This window comes from Bactrocera neohumeralis, chromosome 4 (assembly GCF_024586455.1).
Source record: "Bactrocera neohumeralis isolate Rockhampton chromosome 4, APGP_CSIRO_Bneo_wtdbg2-racon-allhic-juicebox.fasta_v2, whole genome shotgun sequence".
Classification (NCBI taxonomy): Eukaryota; Metazoa; Arthropoda; class Insecta; order Diptera; family Tephritidae; genus Bactrocera; species Bactrocera neohumeralis.
Genome location: NC_065921.1, coordinates 8814510 through 8837904, shown reverse-complemented (window position 1 = coordinate 8837904; position 23395 = coordinate 8814510). Strand labels below are relative to the sequence as shown.

The 23395-nt window shown below is 35.8% G+C and overlaps 1 protein-coding gene across 11 annotated transcripts in view; it reads left to right on the top strand.

The window, feature by feature from the left end:
- Positions 1–506: 506 nt before the first annotated feature.
- Positions 507–23395, top strand: part of LOC126756873 (protein qui-1) — a 159250-nt gene continuing 136361 nt past the window's right edge. For 5 of the 11 annotated variants that reach the window (XR_007666650.1, XR_007666649.1, XM_050470356.1 and 2 more), the window contains exons 1-2: positions 507–634; positions 10384–11262. The gene's annotated coding sequence lies outside the window, so the exon portion shown is untranslated. The remainder of the gene's footprint in view (positions 635–10383; positions 11263–23395) is intronic. The other 6 variants (XM_050470353.1, XM_050470354.1, XM_050470351.1 and 3 more) reach the window with 6 other exon arrangements.

The following is a 23395-nucleotide window of genomic DNA, read 5'->3' as shown; positions in this document are numbered from 1 at the left end:
CATACACACTCTCACATATGCATACAAACAAACCTAAGTGACACACATAAATTTCATTCCAGCTAACCCCATAAACCGAACGCTGCGCCCGTCTGCCGACCCAGCAGCTACGGCAAACTGAACACCAGCCATCAGCCGCCAGCCACCAGCCGCTGCCATAATAGCCATCACTGGAGTATTCAGAACGCCTGGCAGGCAGTCAGCGGTGCACATGTTTACAATGGCTGGAACAACAAGTTTTTCGAATGCCACCGCCACGACCAAGTGACTGCCGACAAAGCTTACTGTTGATTGTGCTGTTTCATGTATACGAATGAATGTGTGTGTGTGTGTGTTTACTTGGCCCGGCGCTTCGCCAAACATACTTTCGAACATTACAGCATTGAATGCTGTTCCATTCCGTTGTGTTCCAGCGCAAAAGCTCCGCACAGCAAAGGAAGTTGGCCCAGCACGACACAGTTTTCTCGAAACGCAGGCGAACACAATTTTCAGTCTCGCGGCAAAACTTGAAACGAACGGTTGAATAACACGGAAAACGCGCAAAACTCGGTGAAAAAGTGAAAAATTTATAAAAAAGAAAACATATATACACACACACATGTGTATGTAGTTAGATAAGTGTGAAAATATAAGTGTAAGTGTGTGTGTGTGTGTGTAATCTCACACCTTTAGTGTTGTGTCTGTATGTGCGACGTCGGCAGTTATAGCTGCTGCCAACAGATAGTCGAACACACATACATACAAATTGATGCGCACATACATACATACAAACATGCCTGGCTGTCAAGCCATATAAAAGCATTATTTATTGTGTTTGCGCGAATCCTCGCGAAAATTTGTGCAGTGCAAGCGTGTGAGTGCTCATATATACATATGTACATACATATGTATATGTATGTGTATATGTTTACAGGTGTAGCTGGCAGTGTTTGTTGGTTTTGTTTATAATTTCGCTGCTGGCTGCTGTGTGGGCGTGTGTGTGTGCATAAATCTGTTGTGATTTTGAGTGCGAATCGGCGGACAGGTGGCGTCTATCCGGCGGCAAAATGTATGTTTCGCGTCGAGCGCTGCGCCCCCCAACCGAGTTGCGTGGAGAATCGCACAAATGCAATACGCGTATATAAAAAAAGACTCATTTACAAAAAAGAAGGCAGCAAAAGGCTGAAAGATGGCTGATCATTAGCGTTAAATCAACTTTTGCGCTCAGCCCAATCTGATTATAACGCCAATTATAGGTGTTGTTGTGTGTGTGTGTGGTGCGCATTCACCAGAAAGGAATTTTGTGTTTTATCTCAAACTGACAGTAAATTTGATTTGCAAGTGAATTCTAAAGAGTTTTTATTTTATTTAATTTTATTTCAATAAACAATGGGGGTTTGGCGGAATATAAAACTTTTTGCAAATAAGGCAAAAATATAAAAAAAATAAAAAAAATTATATACAGGATTTATTCGTTAAAGTTTCAAACAAGAAGTTGCTTAAAGCAATAATTAATAAATTAATTAATTTTTATTTTTCCACTGGCATTTCAAGTTGAGAGCACAACTGGTTACATAGAGTTGTAATAAGTACATAACCTGATCCCAAGGATTCTAAATTTAATGCAGTATCATCTCCTACAAAATAGGCAACCGAAGCAGCCCAAGCTTGCCAACGCTTACCCCAATTTTCTATACACATAAAAATCGGTTGAGATATTCTTCAGTGCCTTCAGTGCCTTCAGCGTGTTTTCGTTTTTTTCGGTTTCGACCCATTTTTGTAGCTCCATTCTGTAAATTGTTGGTCAGCATCGACGTCATATTCATTCTCATATTCAGCAGTAATGATGCCGTTGCTATAGCGGCAGAATTCTGCTGATTTGACAGCCCTTGACCGGATAAAAAATCCGGGTTGATTCCGGTTATGTAGACCCGACTGTCGTGGGAACGGTTCTCAGCGTTTGTAAAGTATCCTTTCGCCTCTATTCGACGTAATTTTTACGAAAGATTCTGATCTTTTGATTTCAGTCTAGTATTGGCCTACCCAAAACATTAACTTTTATACCCGAAGCATTAACCAAAATGTGTTGAGTCAATGAATAAGATAAATGGAGAACCTCTGTTATTTCTCTGATGTCAAAACGATAATTTCCAAGCACTGTTTCTTTAACTTTTCGAAGGTATTGTCATTAATAACAGTGGTGAACAACTCGCATAAGTCAAATTTTCGCTGATCACACGACCTACACTGAATGGCTTGTGCTACTCAAGTACTTATGTTTATGATAAAGTAGACTCTCTACAATATTTCTGCAATATTTTAAATGCTTCTGTAGTTGTGATTCCATTGGCAACACAAAGTACAATGCAAACTCGTTGTTAAAATTTTTTCTAAGGTAGAAACCGGCACACAGATTTTTCGCTAAAAACAAACAGCTGTCAAATATTTTCTAATTGATATAAGATGAAGATAATTGACAATCATTAATCTTTACATGTCCATAAAGAAGGTTGTAGCAATCTTGAAAAAAATTGTATGCATTCATCTTGCGCATGCAGTTTAGTTATACCAGTCCGAGTCAAATTTGATCAGTACACTGATGAGTCCCATATCGTATCATAGGTTCAAATCTTATTCATAACTCAAAATATGGCATATATAGTATATAATTATAAATATGTGATCATATGTATGTAAAATCTGAATTAAAGGAAGGTTTAGTTAGAAACATAGCCTAAGTAGGATTTTAGAACTTTAAAAGTCGTCACCTAAAATGCAAAACAACGCAAAGCTTTTTATTGCTAACTACATCGTATTACATATACTATATGTATTTAACATAATATTTTCAGCTCAGTTGTCAGAAATAACCAATATATAACTATTTTATAACCGAAACTCAAATTTTGTTTCAATGTGAGGGGTTTATTTTATATCGTTTTTCTTTCGTCTGTAAACTTATGAAAAGTGATGTTACGCCATTTTGGTATATGAGGTATACATAATCAATATATAACCATTTATAATAACCAATTCATAACCAAAACTAAAATTTACTTTCGATATGAGTGGTTTATATTATATCGTTCTTACTTCGCCTGTAAGCTTTTGAAAAGTGATGTTACGTTATTTTGCATTTTCTGTGACAATATATGTATGTATAACGTTTTGTAAGCTAATAAGTGAAGGCAGTAAAAATACTTTAACTACTTTTCTCTTCCCACTCATGTGCTACAAAACGGATTTCGGCTTATACGCCTAAAAATAGTCTGCATGAAATCACTGCATAAGTTCAAAGAATTTTATGGCTGCAATTATAACCACACCAAAGTTTGTATACACTAATGTAAGAGTTTTAAGTGAATACCTTTATATTACTTAAAATTGCATTTAATCTTTCACTGAAATTCTCCATTTTTTGTTACCACCAACTTCTAATTACCACTCATTTCACTACGTTGAACGTTATGGCTCTTACCTTGCAAAATACGCAGCATTTAAACTACTTATGTTTGGATATCATTTGTAATTTTAATGCTCTGATAAGCAATTCGCAATTAAATATGTGTTTTTTTTATAAATATTTGCCGACATATTTGAACGGAGTTGAATTTATTTTGTGCTTTGCTTGTTTATTTACGATTCTTTTTTTTAATTTTTGTGAAAACAATAATTTTCTGTATATTTGCACTTGAATGTGCTTTATTTGAAATTAATGTTCTCTAAACCTTCGGAAAACCTTCGGAAAGCATATGCAATGGCAATCAATTTTGCCATAAAAGAACAAATAATTGTTAAATTCTTTCAAAGTACATGAGTGAGTTATCAACAAGAAAACATTATGTTGTTCGTTTGACTCTGCAAAGTTTTGTCGTAAAAGCTAAAAAGCAACTGAATATATAACACTATTGGCTTATGTATGTAGCTACATCTAACCAGTACAAGGATCCAATACATCTATTTGCCGCGTAATACAAAACTGTTAATTCAAAGCTGTAAATAGCCAAACTTTCATCACGAGCTTCATAAAATACTTCAAGCGCTTGCTTCACTTCACTTCTTGACTTTCCACAAGCTCGACGAATTTTAGACAAGTAATCAAAACTAAAAACTAAATACAAAACTACTTAAATGTCTGCTGTAAGGAAGTATCTGCTTAACGGGATCCACACAGACACATGCTTTTTTATTGTACTACTGGCAACTATATTTCACATGGTAGTGATTACTTTTGACAATGTAGCAAATATTAATATAAGCTTTCAATCAGACAAATTTTGTTTCCGTCCTTTTTTTCCAGTATAAAAATCACAATTTTTTAATTACCATCAAAGTGCTATTGTGGTATTAACACCCTACTTTTGTGAACAAAATATTATACATCCAATCTGAAGTGCCAAAGAAATCCTTTTGTGCCAATATTTTTGCATGGCTTTTTGTAAAGATCGAACTTATCTCAGCATAATGATAACTAATGAGAAAAATATTCATTTACAATCCAATGCCTGTATCCTTTGTATAGAACTCTGTGGCCAGGCAAACTGAACTCTGCAGATTCTTAACGACGAGGTAGCTATGGATGAAAAGAAGCCGTTAGAGGAGAGGGGCAGTGATCTTCTTAACGAATGGCTCCAGGGGAACATTCGTGGAGAGGCTTACTGTCAGGAGCTCTCTATCAACTCCAGCTTCAGACTTCCTATAACTATGGCAGTGTCTTCCAAGCCGAGGTGGCAGCCATTAAGGTAGCAGTAGATCTGCTGCTTCGGAATGCAGACTCCTTAAGAAAATAAACCATTCACTCATATAGCAGAGTGGTGATACTGGCCTTGAATTCATTTAAAGTGCGTTCAGGGTTTGTCGAGGATTGCCTAACCTCGCTATTAAAAGCATCGAGTGTATTTGTGATAAGACTGGCATGGGTGTCAGGGCATAGCGGAATCAGAGGAAATTGTAAAGCTGATGAGCTAGCAAGGATAGGCAACCTAGAAGCGCTATCGGTAAAATGGAAGCGGGTCGGTGCTCCCGTATTCTCTTGTGTTCTCCTACTAATAGCTGTGCTTCGCGGAAGCTTGGTTAAGATTGATCGCAGGAGATCTAGTGATCTCTTTGCCCTCAGTAAGGCTAGCCTCTCACTAGTTGTGGAGCTTTTGACAGGCCATTGCCATATTGGCGTCCATGGTGTAAAGTTGGGAATCTTACAAGACGCCATTTGCAAAAGCTGTGTGTAAGAATTTGAGGTGGAAGCAACTCAACACTTCCTTCTTGACTGTCCCACTTTTGGGAGGTCAGAACCTAAACACTTGGGAGCGCATGCCTTCAGACATCTCACTGAACTGGCGGGAGTTGAAATTAAACGCCTGTGCAAATTTGTATTGGCTGCTAAACGTTTTGCTAATTTATAAGTTCAAAGAAAGGAATTGTTCTTTTCTAAGGCTGCACAAAGGACTATATATAGCATCACACGTGCGATCTTCGATCAGCCACCTAACCTAACCTACATAAACTTGTATAAATCTTACAAAATCAACACCTAGTTCAAACAAATGTTACCTTGTGCTGTCTAGGTGTTGGAACTTTTTACTATATTCAAATACCATAGACTACATGGACTGAGATTTGGGAAAAGTAGTTTGATATCTACATAATAAATATAAACAAAGAGGGAAAAAAATTTTTCGAATTCAAATAAACAATTTTTTCAGCAGAAAAGAGTTAATCTACTGAATATAGTTATAACCTCAAAAACGTATAACAATAATAGTACTTCTACCAGCTCTACATATTACGCAAAGACTTACTAAGATATCTATATTATTTGTTACAATAAGGAGGCGTAAAAAAATAACATTAATATCAACAATAAATCAGCTGTTGAGTGTATATACATACTAAATGCAAAATGACTGTGAAAAGTATTCAGACGCCTACATACTCCTTCATGCCAATATAGTCGTCAACAATTGATTAATTACCGTAATTTAAGGCAACGCATACGTTTTTAACTCGTTACCGCGCGGCAATCCAACAAAATACTTGCAATTATTGCCACAAAAACTTCGCTTAATTACATCTATTTATGGCAGACCCTGCAGTTAAAGTGGAAATCATTAAAAATTTAATGCAATTCTACCCTTTGCTTTCATTCCAGAGAAATACTTGTACATATGTACATATCGTCACCTGAATTGCAAAATAACGTAACAACATTTTCGGAAATTTATAGTGGCATGAATTAAACACGACATAAAATGGAACATGAGTGAAAAAAAATTTTAATATTGATTAAAACTGGTTTATATCTGAGCGCAGAACCTGAAAATGTTGGACATATGTAATATTATGTTTGTAATTTGAAGTAGTGAATCATAATCAATAAGACACTCAATTTCCAATTTTTTGATGATACGTTATTTTGCATTTCAGGTGACGATATGTACTATATGTACATATAAATGTAACATATACAACCTTATGCAAGTGTGGCTACTTTTATGAGACAGTGTAAGAAATCGAGTTGAATGAATTTAAAATGCAGAAGTAAGGGGTTGAGAGGGTGAACAATGGAAGGTGTTAACTCTTTCGAACATACGTGTATGTATGTATATATATTCATAAATATACACTGTGTCGACAATAAAGAAGAATCCATAAATACGTATATTTGTATAGTAGGGTGGGTCAAAGAAAAACTTTGATTTTGAGGCATTATTTTGTGGAAAAGTTAAAATATAAAAAAGTTAGGTAAAAAAATTAGTAAAAATTATTTTCTACCATTGAATGTTGAACCTTGACCTGCATTAACTTTTGGAGAAGTCGACTTAACAAAAAATCATTTAAGGCCTCTTTTGTAGGCGGTTAAATTCCTTACCCGAATGATATGCTATTGTCGCTGTATATTACTTTGTTAAAGCGGCTGAAACACACAAACAAAATAAAAATATTTTTATGCGTTATTTATATGGCAACTTAAAAATCCAATGTACCACCTTTTAACGTTAATATTAGGAGCTCAAATTATTCCATATTTTTCCCAACATTTCGGACGATAATTTCACGGTATACGATTTTTGTTTTTTTTTTTTTGTTTTTGCCCACTCTACTGTATAGCGCGGCGGCATATCGGTGAGTAAATCCAGCAGCGACGGTTATCTTTATCTCGGCTTATTAAACGCATTTCATGCTGCGTATTCAAATTTTATTTATTTGTTTCATGTTTATTTGCTGGTGTGCCAATATTTGCTTTCATTCGTTGGCGCGTGAAACGAGTGAATTTTTAATTACGAACTCCGCGTCATTACATTATTATTACCCAATGATTACCCTGCTCCCGCCCAATCGACGCGAGCGGCAGAAAGGCAGAAGAGTTTTTTAAGCGTCGCAATCCAAAACCGCTCAGCTAGAGAAAAAAATTTCAATCTATAAGATTTGAAATACGTTATAAGCAATTGTTACGATTTTATTTATTGAGAGAAAGCAATATAGTATAGCAAAAGTGAATCAGTTAAATCAAATTTGCGGGAATGAGAATTCCTCAAAATCATGACATATGCGACGGAGTGGTTCGTTAAGTTCAAAATTTTATCAACAAGTTGTTAACAGTAAGGGTCTAAATTGCCTCGAAAAGCGAACTGGGATATGAAATTTAAATTCAGACAGGAGATAGGAAAAAGAAGAAAAGAAAAGTGCTGATCCATTCAGAATTTTTACTAAGGATATAACACCAAGCAGTTCTCCACGACTAGTAAGTGTCGGTAGATATATGAGTTTTAAACGACAAGTATGGAGAAAGACCCAAGTTAGAATTCCATCGGAAAAGTCCCAAAGCGAAGAGTAAAAACTGTTTTTGAACCGACTCTGACTTGTCAGAGTGTATTTGATAACTAGTCTTCGTTCCATATACATAATGCTCTTGGTTCCATAGTAGGTAATCTAGGTTCCATACAACAGAGCCATATTCCAATAGATCCAACTAAAGTTATAAAAAGTGCTTAAGTAACATACAAATCTCTAAATTCTTAAAATCCAATGCTTAACAAAACTGAGAATAACTTTTGCTTTGAAGACTGTGGTATCACTAATAAGACTAAAATAAAATGTTTAATCCATAGTAACTCCCTAATCAACAAACTTAAAAACTTGCAATAGTCAATAGTCTTCTATTACAAAAGTATAGGGGAACCCAGATCTACGAGCAAACAACATTGTTTCACATTTTTAGAGATTCAATTGCAAATCATTTCTGTCACACCAAGCAACCAATTTGTTTAAGTCTGTTTGCAACAGAAATCTTTCATCAATTGTAGTATATGATTTAAAAAGCTTTACAATCGGCATATAATAAAATATTTGAGATTTCTATGACAGAAGAGATAACGTTAAGAAATAACATGAACAGAATCGGGCCAAGATGTCTATCTTGTGGAACTTCTGAAGAGACGTTAGTTAAATCTGAAAGAGGACCCTCAAATATCATTCGCTGTGTTCTTTTATAAAGATGAGACGAAACAAGAGGATACCTATTGAAGAAATCTTGGTTGAAAGCCCAAAAGATCAAGTTTATGTACGAGAGTCGAGAGATTTACTTTATCGAACTTTGCTAAATTCAGTGTGTATAACAACCGAATGGTCGTGTTTCCTAAAACCCAAAAGTTGTATAGTCTGCAATTATAGCTTCCAAAAGCTTAGATTTAACTGATATTCTTGCAATGCCGCTATGGTTTTGAATGTATGGCCTGAATTCACTTTTATGCATAGGGTTTACAAGTGATATCGTCTGCATTGTTGACTCTATCTTCATTTGTCTCCTTTGGGACAACAATCGTTGTGATTTACGTGAGTCGGCCTAACTTCACGGTGCTTTTTTAAGGCATATAGATCAATACAATGCGTTGATCAGCGCCCTAAATAATAAATGTCTTTTGCTCGTATTTTTTTCTTCCAATTGGCCTGGTGGAAGGGACATCTCTTCCATCTTGGTCGGGTTCGAGGCCGATCTAAAACCTCTGCCGTGCTTTGGGTCCGGCACCCGGCCGCAGTGCAACTCCGCACTGAATTGAATTTTTCAATCCTACCTGTCTTTAGGTTTAAACCACATCCACCACGAATCTCCCCGAAGGGCCAAACTCGATGAGCAGTTTGAAGTGAACTCCAAGGGCTTACTGCTCCTCGTGGTATCAGAATACAGTCTCCGGTCAGATCTTGTAGCTTTCGCTACTACCAGTTGAACACCCAACAACTCAATGACTGGTGACATTTATCGCTTGAACTTCAAATGTCTTTTCATTTGAAGGAATCACTTTCAAAGTCTATAATATCAGTTCAAGCTGAGTATTTAGCACTATTACTGACAAAAACTATGCTGAAATTTCGAGGCAAGACTTACTAATACAGACATAATGTCTATATATTTTAGACGCCTTTTACGACAAGCATACCTTACCGCTGGGTAACATCTTCTGGTTGGTAAGTCAGAAAAGTCTTTTCAGGGCTTGCGCACTCCAAGAAAGTTAATTTAGTGTATTATCGTACCCGCTAAGCCAGAGAAGGAGCTCATCGTCAAAGTTGGTGAAAATGTAAATGCAAAGTTGCTGAAATATGAAGTTGTTTCCATATCGAAATATACTACTAAACAATGTATATATAGAAAGGAATAAAAAATCCTTGTCAAAAGCAAGAAGTTATATGTATTTGGTACTATTTTTCAGGAAGCATGAGGGTATACGTAATTAAAAGATGGTTTTAATTTATTTAAATTCAGTAAAATGGCTTCTTCACTATTAATAATTGAAGTACTCCTACTCGTGCTCTGTCGTGCTGTTAGGAAAAAGTTTTAGGAGAACTAGTAAGGTAGTTTGACTTGAAAATTTCTGCAAACATATTGAATTTTATCGGGGATGGAAATTTGGTAATACGGCAATTGGATTCATAAAACAATTTTTGATTACGTCTTACCTTATTTAAGTAAGTTTTATAACATCTTTGTTAAAGTCCGAACACTGTCCGCGCAATACAGAATATTTCGAATAGTCGACAAGTGAACCAGTTCATTTAAAATATTTAGAATCTCGAGTCTTTTCATTATATTCTACTTTTTCAAGTTAGCTCTGGAAAAGTTAAACTGTGGATAAAAGATAAAAGTTTGATGATTACTATCCAGTTCATTGCCTATGATTTCAGCCGTTATTTCCAAAGTAGGATGATACGAGTCCTCAGGTAGAACAAGAGGTTTATAATGAAACACTTTGAAGGGGTATCAACTTATTCTAAATCTAAGACGCCTAGTGAGAAAGACTGTGCGAGTAGCACTCGTGTGTATCTGTTTGTGGGTGTGTGTGTGTTTGTAAGCATGTAAATAAAAAACTCAAAGTAAATAAAAGAAAATGAAAATATTTATTTAAACCGCAGTTATTTCGCGTAATTTATGCCCGATGCCGTAGCTAAAATACAACAACAAAAGCAATAAATACTCGACAAACTAAAGTAAAAGTCTCCACTGCCTTGCATTGCTTGGAGAAACGACAAAAATTATGCCAAAGTTCTAACTTATTTTAATTTCGCTTGTTTACGCGCCTTAAAATATGCAGCAGAAATGCAAACGAGCGCGCGAAAGTTGCACAGCCGCTGAGCGATGTCTCAGTGCGTAAATCGGCGAAACGTAAAATATAATTTACATACACACTAATAGTACATACATACGCAGAAAAGCGCCTAAAACAAAAGCAGAAAACCAATCAGTGTTTAAATTTAATTTTCTTGCTGCAGAAAAGTTGTTAAAACAGCAAAAGCAAAATTCTCAAGATTCCTAAAAATAACGTACACAAGTCTGAACAAGCGTTTACAAGCTGCGCCGACAGCTAAATGGAGCAGTAAATTAAATCAGCAACAAAAAAATAAAAACGCAGCGCTTTGAGCATTTGGCTCAGCTATTAAATCCTCGAGACGTGGACAAAATTTCATGTAGAGCATAAGCCCACATAGCATACTTTAATAAAATATTTGACTACTTACAGCCACGTGACCAAATAAACGGCAACAAAGCAGCAGAAAGAGAAGCAAAAAAATAAAAATAAAATTTCAAAATAAAATTAAAAATAATAATGAAATTGTGAAATTACGAAAACAGTGCAAGAAATAATAAAAAAAATATTCAAAACAAAAACAGCAAGAAAAAATATTAAAGAATTTTGTCAGCAAAAATTTCCAATCTAAGTATATTCAATTTAAAAGCTACCCTCAGTGTGCTCCTCACTCAGCCAGGCAGCTATTGAACACGGAAAAAGCGAGGTAATTACATATACACAAGCAGATATGCACATTACACACACACATACACAAATATGTTTATAAAAGCACGCTTAACGTTAAACTACAACTACAGCATGAACCCACACAGGCATTATAAGCGTGCAAATTACCAACAAAAACAACAACGCAGTGAAAAAGTATATATTATGCTTTTTAAATGTACTGAAGGCATAGCATACCCGTATATACATATGTATGTATGTGTGTGTTTTATTCAATTCAAAAGGCGCCAAAAGGTAAAGGAGCCTGTTGTTGCTCATAAGCGTCGTCAGTTTACTACTCGTATATTAACGAGCTGGCAGCACCCACTTACACACATAACTGCATACAGTAAACACAAGCAATACTTACGTCAGCTAACCGTTAATGGTGGCTGTATGTGTGTGTGTGTGTTTATGAGCTTCTAAAGTGAATAGAAAGTCGCCGCTCTGCAGCAAGTTTACAGGCAATTAGTTCGTTGATCGCATTTTTTCGGCGTAAGCATTTACGAATTCGATCTACTCAGCTTGATTTAAATTAATTAACTAACCCGAATCCGGTTGTGGAGCTTAAACTGTGCGAAATTGGAATTTTTTTAAGATTTTAAAACTAAAAAAAAAATGTGCTTCAAGTGCATGTTTTAGCCTATACTTCTTCTCCGGTTTAAGTAATGGCTTGACTGAGACGTAGGTTAAAGTTATACAGTTCCAAGTTAATGATAAGTTTTTTGGTGTTAGAAAAAAAGTAATATGTTGGTGATTTTGTTGACAGAGAACATGTAAGCAAACAAAAATAATATAAAAAAAAATTTGTGTTTTTTACTTTTTTTCGCTTTAAAAAATCACTTGTGAAATCATGCCCTTTTCTTCCAAAACCTTTTTTATCAAAGCCACTTAGCATCTACTGCTGTTAATGAATTGCCCTTCAAGGGTAAAATAGTATATACATAGTTGTGAATTTCAAAAATATCAATTTTTTGCATATCGCATGTATATACATATAAAGGGTGATCCATTTCGGGGTTCTCCACTTCTTAAAAAGAAAACACAGTAAATGGAAATTTAATGGGGCATGTTTATTGTCATACGAAAGAACATTCTTTGGCATTTATTTTTTGAAGATTATCTCTTTCATATATATACATATACTATATATGTATCACATATTTCAAAATATTTAAAATTACCGAAAATTTGCAATTGACACGGCAAATAACTTCAGAGATACATATGAGAGTATTTGTAAAATGTTTTAAACGAGTGTAATCAGTTTCCAAAATTGTAAACGTTTCTCACCAAACGACGTTCTCATGTTAGGTAAGTAAAGTTTCTCAGAAATGTTGGCACGATCGACACAGCCTTCTAATCATAGTATAATAATTTTATTTTGGTACTTTGATTTAAGATAAAAGGGCTATACCAGTGTGACACTTTCAAAAAAAAAAACATTTTTTTGTTTGCTCGCTTTTTCTATAGCTTATGTTTCTAAAAATATCCTGTGAAATCGGCAAGGTCGTATCTTGAATGGTTTTGGATGGCAGCGTTCTAAAATGCTACCGCTCGCAGGTAAAAGCCTATATAAGTGAAACTTTAAACGGCATTTTTTCGAAATGACATTCTTCAAAATTGCTGATCATAACTCAACGAAAAATTCGCCGATCGACTTCAAATTAAAACTAAGTATTGTTGAATAAATTTACTATACGATGACCTACGATCTTTTTGATTGGTTGAAAATTGTCAACTTGGCTTTAAAAAAAAAACGACAATTTTTTGCCTAAAAAACGAAATTTTTTTTAGAATTATAGGAAATACTTTCAGCTACTCATTTGGCCGAAATCATGTCAGCAGTTGGGGCACTTTTTTTTGGCACCTCCGAAGACAGCACATAACTCCGGAATTTTTCAATATTTTTGTACAAAAAATTCAAATCTTGCTGTAAATATATTTTATTATGTTCAAAGAACTTCGAAATATTCGATCGAGTACTTTCTTAAAAAAATTCACGAAAATCGCCTAATTTTTCATGCGTTACACTGGTATAGTCCCTTAAGTAGACGATTTTACCTCAGCACATTTTCTCAATTGTCCTGCTGGAGATCAGCCACGCCTTTTTCTCAAAAATACTTTTTTGAAAATACTTTTTTCATGATAGTTAATTTTTTGAATAATTCATCTCCGCATGAACCAACAAAACCTGAAAATAAGAGATCATAGACACATAGATGGTGCTACTAGAAATAAATCCATATGAATTTTAGTCAGCCGTAACCTTCAGAAGGCTTGTGTATAAATTTGATAACTGTGGGATCATTAGTGTATAAATTATACCATTTTAGTGAAGCAAAGTTGTTATTGTAAAAATGGAAAAAAGGATTTTCGCGTGTTGATGAAATATGATAAAAAATGCAGTTGAAGTAAAAATTTGGCTTGATGAAAATCAACCATCAAGAATTGGTATGACAAGTAAAGACGTTCCGAAATGAGCACCGAAGACAATGAATGCAATGGGCACCCAAAAGAGATTGTTATCGACGAAAACGTCAAAATATGCACAAAATAATTTTGAATAACTGTAAAATGAAGATGTTCGAGATAGCAGGCACTTTAAAGATATCAACTGAACGTGTACATCATATCATTCAGAATATTTGGGTATGAGAAAGCTTTGTGCAAAGTGGGTGTCGCCGGAGCTCACTTCTATCCAAAAACAACGAGGATTTTAAGACTAAAATACCCAAGTTTTTGCATCGATATGTGACAATGGATGAAATATGGCTTCAACATTTCATTACGAAGTCCAATCGACAGTCATCCGAGTGGTGTGCACATGATGAACCCGTTCCAAAGCATGAAAAAACGCAACAGTCGGCTAGCAAGTTTATGTCGTCTATTTTTTGCACATGGAATAATTCTTATTGACTACCTTAAAGAGGCGTTATTGGACCGTTTGAAAGACGAATTCGCTAAAAAACGGCCGCTTTTGAAGAAAACGAAAGTGCTGTTTTACCAAGCCAATACACCCTGTCATAAGTCAGCGAAAAGGATGCCAAAAATCCACGAATTGGCCTACAAATTTCTGTCGTATCCAACGTATTCTCCTGAGCTTTCTCCCAGCGACTATTTCCTATTCTCAGATCCCAAAAAAATGCTCGCTGGGTAAAAATTTTGGTCGAATGAAGAGCTGATCGCCGACACTAAGGCCTATTTTGAAGCGAACATGGTATCGAAAAGTTGTGGGGTCACTATAATCAGTGACTTGAATTTGAATAAAAAACAAAAAACGAACCTTGCCAACAAATGTGTTTTGTTATGATAGGCCGCAGACTTTTCAATTGATCTGTTATATCCAAAAAAAGTAGTGACAAAATCTAATTTCAACCTGTTGGTTCATACGATAATGAAAGTTTTAGTATAAATAAGGGGTCATTGTCTCATTTTCACATATCCTCACGATTAAAAATCGCGAACACGAGAACTCATTCTAGTTTTTACACCTTCTACTTCAAAATCGCGTAAGTTTATGAAAATTTATCATTACTTTTTGAATATTGAAATTGATGATAAAATATCTATTGCCAAATTAAAAATAAAAAACAAAGCACAAAACTCGGCCTCTAAATTAAAATGTTTTGAAATTAATTAAATATAATCTTCTTATAAAAGAACTCCAATAAACCGTGAGGAATAGAATTTGAAAGTGTCGATAAGACAGGAGTCACTTCAGTTGTCATGTTCAGTAAGTTGTGTTGTAAGTGTAGTTCAAATGTGTTCTAATTGTATTTGAGATGAATTTTCTATTAAATTAGAACATAATGGAACAAATTTAAAGCTTATTGGAATTTTTTCAATTTCAAAAATAATTACTCTATAAATATGTACATTACACAATGCTTTAGTGCTCAGCTTCCGCTCAGACGATTGACGCCCCGTTGCGCTTCCTTTAATTAGTAATGCTATTTTTAACTTAAGCAAAATGTCTACGAATTAAGTACAGTTAGTGAAGCTGTAGTTGCAGATGACAAGCAAATGAAGTGGAAACGCTCCGGCGACACTCTGAGATGAGAGTGTTGAGCGATGACAAGGGCAGGCATGCACATTTATTTATATATGTACATAGTCATGAGAATATTTTAGCATAAATGTGTAACAAAGGTGTATAAATATATGTACATATACATATATGTATATAAATATCCTGTTATTTAGTAAGCAAACACGCGGGCGAGAGCTGCCGCCTGCCAAGCAATTAAAGTGAATGGCGCAAGCAAATTGAATCAACCTCTAATTCAACGCTGTAAATGTCCAGCAGTTACTTTGTCCGCGACACAAAAATACTCGCAAAAAAGAACACAATTCAATTAGCAAAATAAAGGCTCGGCAACAGGCTTTTATACCGTTAGCAATTTAGTATTTTGAAAGCCTGAAATTAAATCTCCGTTTTTGTGTGCCTGTCCTTTTCGTCCTGACGCGCTCACGCTGTGCGAAAACCCATCAAAAAACCATGCGCTGCACCATCACACGAATAACCACGAAACTACTGCCCCACCCGCACAATTCATAGTTCTCATACACATACCAATACACACACAAACACATTCAAGGCATTATTATTTCGCTGCTTTTATTCAGTTATAAATAATATTTTGAAGTCCGCAGCAAGGTGTGTGCGCCACGCCGTCATCATCATCATTATTTCAAATCATTTATCATTAAAGCTAAGCAATTCAAATGGAAATGAGACTCAAAATGAAAATGAGCGCGCGAATAAAAAATGCAAATGTAAATGAATGAATGCGTAATGCTTGCCATCCGTCGAGCCCAGCAAAATGATTTATTTATATTAATGATATCTATGGTAGTGTGGCGCACACCGTTGAACTCAACACTTTGAGGAGGTCTACTTTCTTCGTGCTGCAATGAAGGTCGACCCTTTTTGTGCGACGCGACGCGACGTTAACGTCAATAGCAACTGCTGCGCATCAATCAATGTCGTCACCTGGCGGTCCCGTGGCGATTAAAGCCAGAACTGATGATCACTCATCAGCGTTGATATTGATGTTTCAGTGTCTAGTTGGATTGTGTTTGCTGGAATGAGCTATAAAACCAACTAAATCTGGTGTATGGTCATAGAGATAAGTGGGAAACTAAAGGGTTTAAAGGCAGAAGTTTGAGGCAGAAATTAAGGAAAAGCAAATTTTTCATTCTATTTATTTGTTGTGTGTATACCTTGATATCCAACTCCAGAGCAGTCCATTTTACAAATGAAAGGTACTCAGTATTATGTGTTGGTTGCTTTGAATTTCGTTGATGATATCAAATAATTAACATTAAAAACCATTAGACTGTAGCATTAGCAATAGTTGAGTGCAGAAGACAAATAGATAGAAAGTAATTGAGGTTTTACATTGCGACCTATGGTCAATTGTGCCCTCTTCTATATTACATATGGTCACAAAAGAGCACCGTGAATAATTCCAGAAACTTGCTGAGCGCGATTGTGGTGATGTGATCCTTCTCCTGGTAGATGGATTCTAGGGCATTGAGCTTGCTTCTACAAACTGATGAGCAATATAGAATTAGGTGTTCTGGAGTTTCTTGACTCCTGACTATTTCCATGTTGGATGTTGCGCGCAAAGGAGACGGAATTTGTCTGTGAGGTTGTTGATCATATCTCTAAACCTTACTGGGTTTTAAACTCCCAGTAGCAACTTGGCATGATGAATTCCTGTTGCCTGTTGCCAGTGCCGCTCTCCTCCCAATCTCTCCTCTATGCGGGCCCCACTGTAATGCATGATTCTTATGCCCTGGCACCCAGATCAGGTGTACATGGTTGCAAACTGGTAGGCGATTCAGTCTTCTCATTCACTCCTCCACTAATAGCGATTTGACTTCATAAACTGAGATTACTTTTAGTGCCATTAGCCATTTAACTATCGCTGAGTATAGCCATACTGGTTGCGATAGTTAAGATGGATATTGATTTCTGCGCACTGATTTATAGCAAAAATTTCAGCTTGAAAGATGCTCGCAAAACAACCCATTGATATGTAGAGTTTGGTATGCGCTCCCACAATGCCTGTTCCAATTCCTTCCGATGTTTTCAAGCCACAGAATACCACTGGATAGCGCTGCCCCATAGTAGTATGTCGAACGTGGAATTACACCACTCCGCCTTACTGCCGAGAGGAACTCGAAACTTCTTTGTTAAGTGTAGAATGTGCGCGCTATCGCAAGAGCAACACTCATTCTCCCTTCTGAACAACATCATAAGATAATTCGTGTGATAGGAATGCAAAATGTGCGAAACTCTGGTCCCGTTGACCGATTTTACATGAAAATTCCATGCTCAGGTCCTTAGATTTTTGATTTGTTTTTTAAAGTGAATTTAAAGAGAACATAAGAAACGCGAAAGTGATTGTAATCTGATCTCTAATCCCTAGGCTATGTTACTACTGTGATCAAGTTGAAAGGTGAATTTTTAAATTATACTTCGCTTTTTTTTCTGTAAGTTCGTAGTGTTGTTAGTGACATCTATGCTAAATTTCACGTTATAATATTCATAAATATTTGATATACGCGTCGTTTTGTGAAGCTCTAAAAGTGAATTGTTCGATTTTTACTATATCTGAATTTATTGAAGAAAGAAGTGCAAAAATGGTCCATGTCCGTGATCATTTCGCCAAATTTTCAACTAATATCGTGCCGCAATCACCGCATTCGCCTGATTTACCTTCGTGTAACTTCTGGCTATTCAGCAAATTCCCACGACCACTCCGAGGACACCGTTTTGACTCAATTGAGGATATAAAAGTTGAATCGAAGAAGGCGCTGATGGTCCTCACGACGGAGGATTTTTCCAAGTGCTATGATGACTGGAAAAGTCGTTGGCATAAGTGTATTGCAGCGGGAGGCGATTACTTTAAAGCAGATGAAATGGGCAAAATTCACCTTTCAATTTGATCACAGTAGTATACTAAAGACATGTGACTTGACGAAAAATATCTAGAGTTTTTTCACGTACGTAATTCGTTAGGAAAGTATTTTTCTGACAAAATATGATCTATCGGTTTTGAAATACTCAAAAAGTGACCTTTTATATACATATATCAGAATTTACTATTCGCAGTATTGTAGTCCTCTGTATGGTATGAATTTTCTTCAAAAAAAGCTAAATCGAAAAAGCATGCCAACAGCATTAGCAACCAACTTTACAAGCAAAAGTGAAATTTTTTTATGTTTTTGAGTTTCACTTATTTGCATTTAAATAGTTACGTAAACGCTTTCAAAAAAATAAAAATATAAAATAAAATAAAAATTTCAAATTCCACGAAATTAAACTGAAAAAAATATTTCGAATTTCCGAGGTTGGCTTGGCTTGTTGAAATGCCCAAACTAATAGCTACATTTGAAAGTCCATTAATTTCAATTAAAAATCAAAATACGCACACATACACACAGCCAAATATGCGAATGCAACAGCGAATGCGCATAACATAGCTGAAACAGCAAAAAAAACAGGAAAAATACGCAACCGCAAGCAAAAATCACTGCAGCCAACCAAAGTGCAACAACAATCGTGACAAGTACTGTTATGTTAAAGTGCGGTCTACATTTGCTTAATTAAATATTTAAATAATAATTAAATGTGGCTTTAATTGAAATTTATTTTTTTGCTTGACTGAAAGGCGCATGAACTTTTTGGTACACAAGGCGGCAGCGCAGACGCCCGGCAACTAAAGTCGCCGAGGGGTCGTTATTGAAAAATGTATTTGCACGCAGCCAATATACAAGTATTGTAGCATTTGGAATTTGTTATGGTCCGACAAATATACATATATATGTATATATAATATATATTTATAAATATACATTTGTATGTGTATATAATGCAATTAAATCGTGTACAATTTTGTGAAAATTTTTAATTCGCAAACCATTATTCTGTGCAACATTTAGTAGCAATTAGCTGGCTTTTATTTTCTCTGCCCGAAATTTGTTGCAAAAAGTCATTTTGCTAATTACCAGCAGAAAGTCGAACATCACAAAACACATTTATAATAATAGTGGTTAAATATTGATGGCGTAGTAAAAAATATTTTTTGACGGCATTTCCATAAAGTTGCGCGCGTTCGATATTCTCTTATTTGCTGCGGATTTACTTGCTTATGTGTACATATGTATGTGTGCATATGTATGTACGTATGTATGCATGTACATTATAATGGCTACTTCACGCTTACTCCCACACTTATTTACATTCATAATTAATGCTGCTGTAAGTTGCAAATTCGTTGTTAGCATAGCTTTTGCTGCCGCAATCATCTTTTCTGTGTCAGACGGGCAGCAAAGTATATGTATATGTACGAATGTGTGTTAGCCCCGCAGGAAAGTTATGAGTTGTAAAGTAAAGTGATTTTTGTGTACTGCTAGCGCTCTGGTTGTGAATTTTGTAAACTTCTATCGAGGTTCGACCGAGTTTCGATAGGTAGTTGGCACATGTTACTTCCATACGGCTTTGTTCTTAAAAGAGGTATTGTCTAAAATTTTCTAACAAACTAAATTAGACTGTACACAGGATAATACCGACTGTTTCGTAATAAAAAATTATTATTTTTGGAATTACAAAAAACTTATGGCACTTCTTGTTGGTATGCAATAAGTTCCCACACCTAAGGGGTCAACGTAATTGAGGAGTGGATCGGACAGATTTTAAAATAAGGGGTTCTATGGGTTCCCTCGAGTAAAAAACAGTATTTTTTCAAGAATTTTTTTCTCATACAAAAAAATTAAATATTTTTAAAAATCGCATCTCAAAGACCTGCGTAAAATTTCATAAAGATCTGTTGAGTAGTTCTCGAGAAATCTTGCCATCCGACTTCAAAAATACAGTTTCGGGAAAAACGCGTTTAAAGACGGCGCACTTGGCCTAGGTAGCCTCGAGCGCACAAATTCTCAAGGCTGTATCTCCGAAACTATTAAACGGATCAATTTGAATCTTTAGAATAAGATTTAGAGGTTTTATAGAATTCAATAAGACAATAAAAAAATTTGATTTTTTGAAACGCGTACACCTATGTAATAAATATAATGAATATAACTGTAATCGCCGTATATATATTTTTCAATGGAACCGCTAAGCAGTTGCTGATACCCTACACACTGTCCTTTAAAATCCAATATAAATTTTCAGTTTTCAGTTTATAGATTTTTCAAGTACGGCACCATCATTACTCCCTAATGCACTGTATACACGAAGCTTTTCCTACAGCCCCTACACTTATGCCTCCTTCTTAATGTGTGTGTAATTTTCGTCCGACTTACATGTCACTTGTATGCACAAGTGATTCCTGTTTAAGCTGCTTTCTGATACGTTAATACCACTTTGTGAAAAGCGGCACAACTGCCACCTAAATATATTACAAAGTTACAACTTTATGAATAAATCCAGAAATATAGCAACTGAGCATTGATACACATACGCATATAATACATATATACATATATTCATATGTGCTTGTGAATTGTGGGCGTGTGCAAATGTATTTAACTTTTCACTTGTGTGTCTAGCGTTTTGTTGTTGTGTCCACGTGCGAAGTTGTTAATGTCCTGTGGACTTAAAAGCGGAATGGTCTGCATTATTCATATGTAAACTGACGTGTCGTGTGCGTACTTTGTGACACATATCACCTCGAGTATGCCGTAAAAGTTTTTTATTAAAAATTTATGTATTTTTACACGGAATTATAAATGATTATTCAGAGAACTACTTTTACAATTTTATATGTTTATAGCTATGCTATTCACTTGTGTTGTACTAGTATTTATTTACATCACTGTAAACATTATTTACCAACTAAGCTAATTCTGGGAAGTGACCTATCCTAAACGTAGTAAGCAACGAAAGTTGGATGGCATTGGCCAATTACTTTCTATACTCCACTATTTAGATTTCAATGCGACATATTAACTTAGCGATTGATGTGTCAAAGAATAACACCCTTGATTTAAGAAGAATCCCTAACAAAAGGCTTTATAGCCTTCAATATAAGATTAGTATAAATATAGATATCTACGATTCGTCAAGCATTGGAGAGTAGCGAATCTAACAAACCATACCAGGAAGTTGAAATACGCCGAAGACAGCGAACAGAGAAGTGACGAATCGAAAACAGCTTTTATCAAGTAATATTTCAAAAATGTGTAGATAATGTGTGTTCCAGGTGGAAGAACTTTTTTCAATAGCCGTTTGTTGATAGATCACGCATGAGTCTCATCAAGCTGTCTGGTTAGTTTTGTTTAGTATTGTTTGTCAATTCATTAAGAAACGACTTACGCCTGAAGAACGTTTACAAATCGTTCAACTTTATTACGAAAATTCACTTTCCGAAAAGAATGTGTTTCACGTGCTTCGCTAAATTTATGGGTAATATAATCGGCCTACTGAGCGTACTATTCGCAACACCATCACCCATCTTGAGATGCAGCATTCATTATTGGACAATATTCAAACAAATATAACTCGTCTGGCACGCAGTAAACAAAATATAGCAACTGTAGCTGAGAGTGTACAGAAAGACCTTTGAGAGTCGAATCGACGCCATTTGCAGAAATCCGGAATGACTTGGCGCATTTTTCGTCGAGATTATAAATAGAAAGCATACAAAATATAGCTTGTGCTGGGGCAGCTCGACCCTCCCAAGATATATCGTTTCGCTCTAAAAGGCTCTTGAAAAGTTCCAAGAAGATCCGACGTTTTTGAGCGAAATTTTGTTCAGCGATGAGGCCCATTACCGGCTCAGTGAGTATGTAAACAAGCGAGATTGTCGCTTTTGGGACGAAGTGTAACTTAAGAGATTCTAGAGCTGTCATTTCGTCCAAAAAAACAACGGGTTGGGGTGGTTTATAGGCCTTTGGAATCATCGATTGATATTTCTTCAAACTTAATGACGGTGAGAACGTAACCATTAATGTCGACCATTATCGCGTCATGATAACCTACTATTTGATGCCTGAAATTGAAGCTCGTGATCTTGTCGGCATTTGGCCTCAACAAGACGGCGCCACTTCGGCGCTTCGTCGGGACATTTTTGCAAATCATAAACTTCACAGGCTACACTGGATATTTTATGTGCCTAATTCTTGTATATCTGTCTTTAAATCTGATGCGTTATCGTTCATCACAAATCGAAGAGATCTTTTTACAGGAAAATATTCTATTGTCTTTACCTCTTATATCTTCCTACAAAAAATAATAATGTACCTTAGTAAAGGTCGTATAAGAGAGAAGTTTTTGTCGAACACCTCAAAGCAAATGTCTCTGGGTTTACAAACTCAAATGCTTACGGCACGAGGCAATCAGTGAGTGTCGTGAAGTCAAGTCAAAAGCTTACTTCATCCACCTCTTTTAAGCATCAGAGAGATAGTAGAGGATCTTAACATCGCTTATAGATCGACTCAACACATTTTGGTTAATGATCTAGTTATAGAGCGAGTGAATGGTAGACTTCAGGAAGCCTGAATCTGTTGCCATAGTGAATTCGAATAGGTGTTATAAAAAGATATTTGACAACATAGCTGAGAGCCCTTCACCCGAACGCTTAATTCAGGTGACAAAACTGTTCAACAATCTAGCGAATGGCGCTGCAAAAAACTCATAACTAAGAATATTTTTTTATAACTGAACCGAATTTAAGACTCAATTTTACTTTTTCTCTCTCAAAATCCCGAATATTGCGAAATTTCAGCACGCACAATGCACTACGATCCCAACCCGCCAAGAGATTAACTTTTTCGACACCGATAAGCTCGAGCAAAGAACAAAAGCTTTTTAATACATACTAAAGGACCAAAAATGTGCGTGAATGTGGCAGGAAAAAGTTTTGTCAAACGACAGCACAAAATGCCAACTGGCTGAAATGAGATTAAATTGCGTTAGTCAGCGCCTAATTGGATGTAGTAGGTGGATTTTAATAGTCAAACTGGCAGCGGCGGCTGCGACCTCCATCACAAACAGCTGACGTCCATATTAGACGCACGCAAAAGTTTCTGCAAACGCCTGGTGTTGATTTAAATGGTGATGTAAGTGTTTTTGATGAGACTGCGGATGTTGGCGCTGATGCTAACGATGACTG